This window comes from Ovis aries, chromosome 3 (assembly GCF_016772045.2).
Source record: "Ovis aries strain OAR_USU_Benz2616 breed Rambouillet chromosome 3, ARS-UI_Ramb_v3.0, whole genome shotgun sequence".
In the NCBI taxonomy this organism is placed as follows: domain Eukaryota; kingdom Metazoa; phylum Chordata; class Mammalia; order Artiodactyla; family Bovidae; genus Ovis; species Ovis aries.
The window spans coordinates 138208850-138221129 of NC_056056.1; the positions used below are offsets into that span (position 1 = coordinate 138208850).

The 12280-nt window shown below is 40.1% G+C and overlaps 1 pseudogene; it reads left to right on the top strand.

Moving 5' to 3' along the window:
* The first annotated feature begins 8163 nt into the window (after positions 1-8163).
* LOC101105490 (olfactory receptor 8S1-like) lies at positions 8164-9095 on the top strand (annotated as a pseudogene).
* Positions 9096-12280: the final 3185 nt, after the last annotated feature.

Consider the following 12280-nt stretch of genomic DNA (forward strand, 5'->3'; position numbering starts at 1 on the left):
CAGTGATTTCCACCATTCTTTCAGTTCATTTATTCATTCTTCTGCCATATTTATTCTGCTGTTGTTTCCTTCTAGTATATTTTTCATTTCTGTTACTGTATTGTTTAATTCTTGGTTTGTTCTTTAAATCTTGTAGCTCTTTATAATTCTTGTCAGGAATCCCCTGGCAGTCCAGTGGTTAGGACTCAGTACTTTCACTGCTGAGGACCTAGATTCAATCCCTGGTCAGGGAACAAAGATCCCACAAGCCACAAGGCATGGCCAAAACAGTAGAAAATAAACAAAACCATTTCTTGTATCTTCTGGTCTGTGGCTCCATTCTTTTTCCAGCATCTTATATCATCTTCACTATCATTATTCTGAGTTCATTTTCCAGGCAGATTGCCTATCTCCACTTCACTTATTAGTTCTTTGGGTTTTTATCTTATTTCTTCATATGCAAAATATTTCTCTGCCATCTCATTTTGTCTAACTCCTCCTGTTTGTGCACTCTGTTCCTCTGTTCCACAGATTGTACTTCTTGTTTCTGGTGTCTGCCCCCTGGTGGGTGAGCTTTGTCCAGAGGCTTGTGCAGGCTTCTTGGCAAGAGGGACTGGTGTCCGCCCACTGGTGGATAGGGCTGATTCATATACCTCTGGTGGGCAGGGCCATGGAAGATGCATATCTAGAGGTAGCTGTGGGATCAGGACTTTAGGCAGGCTGTCTGTTTATGGATGGGGCTTGGTTCACACTCTGTTGGTTGTTTGGCCCAAGCCATCCCAGCACTGGAGCCTCTGAAAGCTGTTGAGTGAGGCAGGTCTCAATGCCAAAATGGTGACCTGTGGAAGAGCTCCCACTGAGGAATATTCCCTGGTGCCTCTGCCACAGCTGTCCATGCCCCTACTGTGGCCACAGCCAATCTTCACCTCCCCTCAAGCCCACAGGTAGGTCTTGCCTAGGCTCTTATGAAGTCACTGCTTTGCCCTGCATCTCAGTGCATGTGAAACCTTGTGTGGAGTTTCACACAGGGTGGAGTTCTGTTTTCCCAGTTCTATAGAATTCCTGCAATCAAACCCTGCTGGCCTTCAAATAAAATGCTCTGGGGGCTTTTCCATTTGATGCCAGACATCCAGACCGGGGAGCCTGATGTGGGACTCAGAAATATCACTCCTGTGGGAGAACCTCTACCATAGAATTATTTTCCAGTTTCTATGTCACCCAGCCAACAAGTATGGGATTTGATTATATCATAAAAGTCCCCCTCCTACCATCTCATTGTGGTTTCTTCTTTGATTTTGGTTGCATAATATCTTTTTTGGTTGGTTCCAGTCTTTTTTTTGTTGGTGGTTATTCAGTAGTTCAGGCTTCCCTTGGGGGCTCAGCTGGTAAAGAATCTGCCTGCAATGTGGAGGATCTGGGTTCAATCCCTGGGCTAGGAAGATCCCCTGGAGAAGGGAAAGGCTACCTACTCCAGTATTCTGGCCTGGAGAATTCCGTGGACTGTACAGTCCATGATGTTGCAAACAGTCAGACATGACTGAGTGACTTTCACTTTCACTGAGCAGTTAGTTGTGATTTTGATGTTTTGTGAGAGGAGGTGAGCTCAAGTGCCTCTACTGTACCATCTTGTCCTTGTCCTTTTTATCATACACTCATATCATTTGCAGAGTTGTTGACTTTCACCTCATTTATTCTGTCAAAGACTAAAAACATATGTATAAGTTTGATACTAACATTGTGCATCTGGATGTATTCCATGATATTTCCATGTTTTTGCTTCATTTATTTTGAAACTCAATTTTGTAGCCTTAAAAGATCATGATAATTTTGTCTTCATTGTGGGTTACACCTCTTCTAATTATAAAATGGAACTCTTTTATAGTTTAATGTTTTTCTTTCAAGTTTACTTTCTGTGATGTTAACAGTAGCATTAGTAGTTAAGTCATCGTGTCCAACTCTTGCAATCCCATGGGCTGTAGCCTGCCAGGCTCCTCTGTCCATGGGATTCTCCAGGCAAGAATACTGGAGTGGGTTGCCATTTCCTTCTCCGAGGGATCTTCCCGACCCAGGAATCAAACCCGGGTCTCCTGCATTGCAGGCAGATCCTTTACCAACTGATCTGTGATGTTAATATTTCCACCTTATTCTTTCTTTTTAGATTTCACCATGTATGTCCTTGCCTATCATGGCAGTTTTAACATTCCTGTATCATTTTGTTTAAGCAGAATATCATTAGAATATCATTTTGTTTCTTAAATCTATGCCTTTTTAATGAAGATACTTAAAACTTTGTACCTAACACCACTGTGATTTTTACATTCATTGTCATAAATTATGGGCTTAATTTATTCAAATGTCTTATTTGACCATTTTTGTTGTAAACTTCCTTTCTCTATTTTTATTTGTGCCATAAAAGTAGACAAAAGAGCTACAGTTTATCAAGCTATCAGCTAGCAGTGTTCTGTATACTACTATAAAAAAATCTTAATTCATTACAATAACCTTGTAAGGTACAAGTTCCCTCTTTAAAAACGAAGATACTAAGTGTTTCCGAGGCCATTAACTTGCCTAAGATCACTTAGCCAGTAAGTGATGGAGTTAGAATTGATGTCCAATAGTTCTGCAGTGCCAAATGAAAATTCATGACCAATCTTTTTCTCTTTTCCTTCCTCCCTTCCTACCCCCTCCTCTTTGTCTTTCTCTCAGCTTCATTGTTTTATCATCTGTAGTGAACTGGAAAATATACCTTCTGATCTTCTGATTATAAAATGGTCTGCTGAGCATATGATACAGCCTTTCTTTTAAGAAAAATATCAAAGAGGGTTTTGTAAGTGAATTTATCTATTGTTAAATCAAAGGGGAGATTACTTAGAAGACAAGAAATTAAATAGTTACTGAGAAACTGAAAGATCTGATGATATTAAAGAGGGAAAGTATGTAGGGGCCAGCAGGAAAGTACCAACACAAAAATGTAGGAGTGAAAATCAGGAAGTCTTGTGAGTGGACAAGTAGAAACCAGGAACATGGGAATGTTAAAGGGTACCAACAGGAACTTTGGTAAGAGTAATGTGTGAGGAAATACATATGGCATTAGACAGGCAACTGAAACTGGGTGACATATTCCCATGTAGGAGCAGAGTTTAAGAAGAACGAGTGCCTCCAATTTGACTAATGATGTCAGGGAAGAACAGCTATTGGTGGAGGCCAGAATAATATTGTCTGGTGTACCCTATCTGGCAGGATTATTTGTTGTTGTTTAGTGACTAACTTGTGTCTGACACCTTTGCAACCTCGTGAACTGTAGCCTGCCAGGCTCCGCTGTCCATGGCATTTTCTGGGCAAGAATATTGGAATGGGTAGCCATTCCTTTCTCCAGCGGGTCTTCCCAACCCAGGGATTAAACCTGAATTTCCTGCATTGTAGGTGGATTCTCTACCACTGAGCCACCAAGCCTACTTAAATCCAATTTCTCCATAAGAGTATGGAGCACATCCCTGGAAGCTGCTGCTACTTCTCCCAAAAGTTATGTAGTTAGGATCCTCACTGCAAAGTTTATAATTAAAAGAGGAAAAAAAAAGTATACACAATACACAGAAAAATCTGTTAATAAAATGAAAATTATACTGATTACACTGTAAGCAAAAAAGAAAAGACTCAACTAAAGAACAGGAGAACAAATTTTAATGCTTACTCCCAAAGTACTCCCAAAGCAAGTATTTCTTTGAGAAAAAACAACTCCAGTTGAAATCTCAAGGGAATTTTTCAAACTAAAAACCCAGTTCTGAAGTGAAATTAAAAGAAAAGACAAACAATAATATAAAATAGAAAATGTAAAAATTAGAGACTGGCATCATCACATATTAAAGCATATTTTATACATATATATAATCATTAAGACAGTATAGCACTACTGTAAAAACAGGCAGATCAAGGAATAGAATAGGAAACCTAGAAATAAAGCCAGTGAATACAGAAATTTTAAATAGGTTTATAATATGGACTTTCCTTATGTCTCAAACAAAAATTTATCTGAATCTTAGTCTTTTTACACATAGAAAACTTTAAAGGCAATTTATGTTATTATTCAAGGAAGGGCTCCAAATTATTTTATGTTTTCAAGGCTTCTTATGGAAGAAAGGTGGTTATTAATGGTTTCTGGTCTATTTTAACTGGATAAACATAAGTAGTTTCTACGTACACACTGAGTGGATAAGCTTCATGTAAAGGTGGAGCTTCAAGGATAAGCTTCAAGGAAAGAAAGCACGATTGCTTCAGAGAGATGCTCAAAGAGAAGGGTTAAGATGGCATCCAGGACAGAGAGAGGCACTGGCCAAAGATGGAGAAGGGCCTCCCCAGGCTTGAGGGGGCAAGAGAAGACACTCCATGTGTGGGGCTTAGGGAGTTAGAGATCACCCACAGAAAGAACAGGAACATGTCCTCTGCCAATTATCGGCTGAGAGGAGTGTGAGATTTAAGGACTAGGTAACTTAAGGAGAGTAATGAAAAGACGTAACTCATCACAGTGGGAAAAGAGTGTATACTGAGCGGAGTGGAAGTGTGTTTTTAGAACCCCAGTACTATCAGAGACTAAAGAAGTCCTAAGAGAGTCTCACACATTGGAGTCCACCTGGTCCCTAGTCCCCCATTATCAAAACCATTTAGAGCTACTTGCATTCTGCAGTCCTGTGTCCTCCTCCAGGCACGACAGGACTAGTAGCTTGCCTGTCTCTGGACTGAGAACCACTTTGGCTCTGGCTACTGCTGCCACTCCCAAGGCAGTGAACCGATCCTGGCTCCCGAGGGTTCTTACTTGACACATACCTCTCCAGGGCTCAGCTGGCACAAGATTGCCAACAAGTTGATGAGGAAGAGATATAAGTTAAACAAAATTGGCAGGCAATTTTCTCAGGACTTAGGGAGAAAAAAAAGGTGAGTAAAATGGTAAGAAAGAGTGGCAGATTCTCTTAGCTGAGACCAAAAGACTCAGAATCAACTGAATGCCAGAGGACACATTAGCATTTATCCAGAAGAGACCTTGAGATGAGCTGCTTTGAGTTTGAACATGGTTCCAAGCCTAGCATTGACTGTCCAGCTGGAACCCTCTGAAGAGCGCCCCCACTGCCGGAATATTTTTTGACATACTGCAGCCTTGTCTGGCAGGTAGTTGACAGCCTGGCTCAAACTGCAGAGTACGTTTTGCACCCAGGAAAGCCCTGCTCAGTGAAGAGGTAAGTAAGCCAGAGAAACACCTAAATGGTAGGACCTTAACCAACAGCAGTTCTAAATTTCTTATTAGGACAGGCAGCTGAACCTAGGATGGGGAAGATTATTGCTCAAAGTTGCAAAACTAAGTTGTAACTGTCCTACATGTTTGACCTCTCTAAACCCACTTGCCCATTTGGGATTTCCCTCTTCTGTTTCTACCATATGTCTGGGCAATAAATAAAAAAAAAAAAAACTTTTTTGAGGAGGATGGGTGGAGTAAAAGACATATGAAGACCAAATAGGAAATTTTTCTCTATACCTTCTTGCAAAGTTCTTCTGTGTCATATGTTTTGAAAGTTATTTCATTAGGTAAATATTTTTTCCATAAAAAAAAAGCCCACTGAAAAAGCTGCATCTGTATAAAACAGATAAATGAAGAGCTGTGGTGATAATAGTAGTTGGGGGTGGAAGTAGGGTGAGATGCACAAACTCAACTAGGCTTTCAGTGCCTGTGGTGCTTCAGCACTGGGACAGCATGTTTAGGCTCCAATGAGCCCAAAAATGACTCTGAAAAAATTTCATTAGGGTCTGGGATCCTGCAGATTTTGAAAGTTCATTGAGGCCTCCAGATGAGATTAAAGTATAAGCATAGTAGCTGCTGGAAGTGTGCAAAAGAATGAGAGGATTTTAAAAAAGTAAATTTGCTGCAGTTTATAAGAAGAAAGAAAAAAAGTTTTGTGCATGAATAAATCTTAACCCTTCATGTCTATCATCATTTTCATGATGCCTCAGTGCCAGGACTTCTTCAGATGCTTCAGGTAGAGAAACGGGGGAGGGAAAACCAGAGGGGCTATCTCTACTACCCCACTCGCCCCACCTCTGTAGGGTGCTGCTTTTTTACAGCCTGACTTGATTTTCACATTCACTCTGACTTTTTCCTTAGATTTCTCTTGAAATTTTCCCTGGCCCAGAAGCCCCCATCTTTGTTACAAGAGGTCAGATCCCTGATGCCATATGTCTGGGAGCAGCAGGAAGGACATCCTAGTTAAGGAGAAGGTTCATACATGGTCATTGGGTCAAACTCCCAAGAACACCTCACATTCCAGCCTGGGTTCCCAAGTTCCCTCTAGAGAAAGCATAATCTCCAGATTAGGGAAGATTTTTCTCACAAGTAAAGTTTTGCAGTGTTGCAAAGTAGGAAAAACATGGGATTTGAAATCGGAGGATCTTGGATGTCAGTCCCAACTCCATGACTTGGTAAAGTCTATGGCACATGTCACAGTATTTCTGACCCACAGAAATGAAGTCAGTAATACCTGTGTTACAAAGTTTTACAAGGATTAAAAAAGATCAAGATTTTGTTATAGTGGTTGGCGTAAATTAAGCAATAAATGAATAATAGTCATTATCATGTGAGTAAATATGTGGTACATGGTGGTGGAAAGAAGATGTGTGAAAGGAGGTTTGTGGGAGAAGGGAAAGAAGAAGGGAAGTAAGGTTTTCACTGACAGGTTTCAATATAAAATGTAGGTCATCAGTCAGTGTACCCAAGCAGGAGAAAGAGAATGTCTGGAGAGAATAACTAATGACAAAGCCTAGAAATCTGGTTAAGGAGAAGGAGCCAGTAAACACTTTGCCTATTTAAACAATGCATTTTGTGAAAACACAATTTCACAGCATAAGGGAAATATTAATTAGGAAAAATATGCATAATCTTGACATACAATGGATCACAAATTTTCGTTTACCATGAACCATTTCATTCTTCTGCATTTGCAGAGGGTTTTAAAATGCTTATTAAGAAGCATTTAATAGATTGTAAAGATTTTGACCTCATTTTTATTCTCATTTTTCTTTGGATTTAATAGGTTTCCCAGTCAGTGATCAGCCAAGGACCCTTTGACTCTGAGTTCAATGCTTATTTCACTATCACAGCAAATGCTGTTGAACTTTAGGCCATTTGGAGAGTCAGGGAACTAAGGAAAATAGGACCACTCGTATCAACCCCAAACCATACTAGCTCAACCTGAAACTCTTTAAATCCCCCACTGTTTATTGTCTATGTATGAAGCACTAGAAGGAGAGTTGGTTGTGAAATCAGAAGCCCTGGCCTACTTCTGGCCCTAAGATATCTAGTTGTTGTGGAAGTCATGTCACTGCTCTGTCCCGCATTGTCCTCAGTCTGAAAATATGAGGTCAGATTGCATGTCAGGGTTGACATATCAAATGAGATGTATTAGGAATTTAAGCTCCATTATTTTGAAAAATCAGCCTCCCACTAAAGGATTTCTCTGGGTGTCTGTCTACTTGTTGCAACTTCTAGAGTTCAGCAGGTCTTAGATGATATCAGATGATGAGGAAAGGCTGGGGAAGAGCATGAGAGGATACAGATTGTGAGGGCCTGTGATCTAAGCAGTCCAGAGAGATGGTAGAAAGGAGGGCTAAGATAGATTTTAGCTGAGAAAGCATTCATTCTCTTATTCAACAAGTGTTTATTTAGAGTCATCTAGCTGGGTTTACTGGGTCTACTGCATTTCTAGGATGGTGACACTTTTCTGATCCTCTTCTCTTACTCAAAAATTATGGACTAAATTTGAATTATTGACCTAGGAATGCATCATGGGATGGAAGGGCAGAAACCAATAAAGATCCTTTCCTGTGTAAAATATAAATTCTAACAGGGACAGATAATCTTTAATGTACTAAATCCATTATCTGTATGTTAGAGGTGTTACGTATAATGGGATGTTTACCTTCATAGGAAGTACTTAGAGTCAGGAAAAGGAAAGTTGCAATATTTAATAGAGTAATAGGATAGTCAGATATTTATTTATCCTCAAATTCACTTTCTGGCTTAAGCTAAAAAGGGGATATTTTATAAATTAAAAATCCTATTCCCAGAGAATGACTCAGATCATTACCCCACTAAATAAGTAAATTTTTTAAAAAATTTTTTAAGGATGGAATATCTAAGAAACCATGAAAACTCTTAGCATTATTGATTAAATTGTGCTGTTGGGGTTGTCTACTGACCTGGATATCCAGATCATGCTCTTTGTTCTCTTCTTGGGGACTTACCTCCTGACCCTGATGGGGAACCTGATGATGATCCTGGTGATCAGGGCTGATCCTCACCTGCACACGCCCATGTACTTCTTCCTTGGTCATTCGTCTTTCCTAGACAAATGCCACTCTTCAGTCACCATACCCAAGATGCTGCAGAATTTCCTGTCTCAGAGGAAGACCATTTCAGTGTGGGGATGCATTGCCCAGAGTTTCTTTTTCACATTTTCTGGCGGCACTGGGACCTGCTTGCTCTCTGCTATGGCCTATGACCACTATAGTGCCATCTGTCACCCTCTGCTCTACTCTGTGATCATGAATGGACCTCTGTGCATTGCAGTGGTCAGTGCAGCATGGGTGATGGGGCTTCTGAACGCACTAGTGAATAGCCTTTGTACCCAGAACTTATAGCTCTGGGGTCCCAATATCATCTCCCCCTTCAGCTGTGAACTGCTTTCACTCTTCCCTCTCTCCTGCAGTGATACCATGCCTAACACTATCCTGCTGGCTGGTTCTGCTGCATTTCTAGGACTTGACACTTTTCCTGATCCTCTTCTCTTACTCTAAAATCATTCTTGCCATTCTAATTATCTCCTCCTCTAAAGGCCAAGGCAAAGCCTTCTCCACCTGCTCCTCCCACCTCACCATGGTGCTCTTGTTCTATGGGAATGACTCTATTCAGGTACATTAGCCCCTCTTCAGGATCAATCCTGGACCGAGTTGTCTCTATACAGTATGGTGTGATCACATCCTTGATAAACCCCCTCATTTACAGCTTCAACAACCAGCAGGTGAAGGCAGCTTTGCAGAGGATGCTAAGGCACCAGGTATGTGTCTCAGGGTTTTAAAAAATGGCAATAGGATGCTTGTTCTAATAGAGAACCAATCTACAAGGGAAGAGAACTTTGTAAACTTACAGCTTCTATGGTTCTTCATTTTTAATAAAATTCAAGTGTATTTGTTTCTTATTCAAAGTTAAGTGACTTCCAAACACTAAGAAATATAGTCAGAGAACTATTTTGCCCATCCTGGGTCTGAGGGCAAACATTTAGAGACATCAGCTCCTACCACAGCCTCTGGAAACTAGTCCAGAAGCAGTGACTTCACTACATTTGAGGAGCCAGAACCAGAAAAAAGACCAACAAGAACAAAGATCCTGAGCCTAGGACCTTTACCTATGGATTTACACAAAGGACTCTATTAGTACAAAGGCAAAGAACAAGTAACCTATACACATTTAATTTTCCAAAATGAGTGAGTTCAGCATCCCCCATTCATCTGACCTGATGGCACCACAGGCATAGTCAAAGAATAGTGAAATCAAAGGATGAACATGTTAAATATCTATGAGCAGAGGAATGGGTAAAGAAAATGCGGCAGATGCATTCAGTGGAGTATTATTCAGCTTTAAAACAAGATGGAAATTCTACAGTGTGTGACCGGATGGATGAACCTTGAGGACATTGTGCTAAGGAGATAAGCCAGTCAGAGGAAAAAAACCGTTCTGTAGTTTTACTTATGGGCTTCCCTGGTGGCTCAGAGGTTAAAGCATCTGCCTGCAATGCAGGTAGACCTGGGTTGGATCCTTGGGTCAGGAAGATCCCCTGGAGAAGGAAATGAAAAGCAAGCTCATAGAAGCAGAATGTAGAATGGTGGTTGCCAGGGGCTGGGGGAAGAGGGAATTGGGAAGCTGCTATTCAATGGGTACAGAGTTTCAGTCAAACAAGATAAAAAATTTGAAGATCTTCTACACATCAATATGCATATAGTTAACAATACTATACACTTAAAATATGTGAAGAGGGTAAATTTTATGTTTTTGCCACAATAAAAATATATAAGAAGACTGAACATACTGTTATACTAAAAACTGATTTTGCATTTTGCTACAACCCCTTGGCAAAAGGCATACATTATAAAATGTAGCATTTATATTTGGTGTATATACCCACTGTAAATGAGAAAAAAAAACGAATAAATTAAAGCAAATTAAAACATCAAAAGAGCATTATTTTTATCTTTTTCTTAACAAACATAAGAAAATATCAAGAAATACTGTAATAAAATGGGCACACAGATATGTGTATACATTGTTGAGGATACTTTATATTAACTAAACTTTCATAAATTGATCTAGTTATATGCATCAAAATTAAAAGTCATAACATGATCATTTAAAAATGCCATTCTTATTATAAGTGAATAATTTCTCACACTTTCTCCTAAATGAAGATGCACACTGTCCTAATAGTTATTGTATCCACCCTAGCTAAATTCATCCCTACACATATTCTACCACAGTCCCACTGAAATAGCCTATTCTTTAAAGATTAACCTACAAGTGAGATCAGCAAAATGAAGGAATAGAAAAGCTCAATCCTTGTTCCCCCATAGAAACAACAATGTAAAAATGATACATGAACCAAGATGTCTTTATAAGAATTACAGATGTTTCAGCACCCCAGGGAAGCACAATAACCAAGAACAGTCACATTGAAATAGGTGAGAAGAGCACTTTCACTTTTCCTGCATTAACCTCCCCCCTAAACAGTGCAGCCCAGAGCCAAGGCAGATGTGCTCAGCCAATGGCCTCTGCCATGGTGGGAAGAAGAGAATGGAGTGTGCACCCAGCCTCCCAGCCTGTCTGTGCACCCACTCCCCAAGGGGCCACGTCCTACCTCTCCTCATAACAAGTGTTGAAGAAACAGCATAATCCAGATGCCTGAATCAGCTAACAACCAAGGAAAAGCAGAGGGTGTCTTCCTACAGCTAGCAAGGATCTTCAAGATTGGGAAAACATGCGGAACCAAGGCTTCTCCCTCAGAAGGGAGTAAGAGGGGTGGGCCATGCCTCCAATGTCCACATTCTTTCTGTGCAGTAGCTCAGGGACAGTTCCTGTGTAGCCTCACATCAAGTGCTAACAGAACGAGCAAAGTTAAACACCAGAGGGAACAAGAGATTATAGCCTCCATTAAAAAAAAAAAAAAAAAGACTGGTCATTTGGATAATTTAGGAACATAGGCCAATAATCTCTGGCCAGACATTTTGATGAAAGTCTTTTCCCCTCAGTCATCATATACACTGCGAGAGGTATTTGTGACTTGAAAAATGCAGACATCAGCACAAAGCTACAAGGGACTTGAATGATCAGGAAAACTATAACATAATCAAAGGAGTAAAATAAATCTCTAGTAACTGACCCTAGAGAAATGGAGATCTATGGATTTGCTGACAAAATTCAAAACAATCTTATGAAAGAAGCTCAGTGAATTACAATAGAACTCAGTTAAATGGATTCAGGAAAATGACACAAGAACAAAATGAGAATATCAATAAAGAGACAGAAATGATAAAAAAGAACAAATCAGAATACTGGAAAGGAGAGGAAACTAGTGGTTACCATAGGTGGAGGAGTTGGGTAAAATGGGCAATGGTGATCAAAAGGTATAAACTTGCAGTTACAAGACAAACGAGTCCTAGGGATGTAATGTACAGCACGAAGACATGTTAACAATGCTCTATAGTATATTTCAAATTTGCTAAGAGAGTAGGCCTTGAAAGTTCTCATCACAAGAAAAAAAATATAACTGTGTGGTGATCATTTCGCAGGATATATTAATACATACATCAAACACTATGTTGTGTACCTAAAATGAATACAAGGTTATGCATCAATATCTTAAAAAAAAAACAACCCTCAACCATTTAAAAAATGACCATAAAGATATAGAAAAGGAGAAAAACTGGCAATGACACTATGGATTTAAAATGAGAGAAAGGACTTCCCTGGTGGTCCAGTGGTTAAGAATCTGCCTGCCAATAGAGAAGACACAGGTTTGATCCCTGGTTGGGGAAGATTCCGCATGCAGCAGGGCATCCACGCATCACAGCTACTGAAGCCCACATATTCTACAGCCCATGCTCAGCAACAAGAGAAGTCACTACAATGAAAAGCCTCTGCAACTAGGGAGTAGCCCTCACTCACTTTAACTAGAGAAAGCCTGCACACAGCAATGAAGACCCAGTGCAGCCA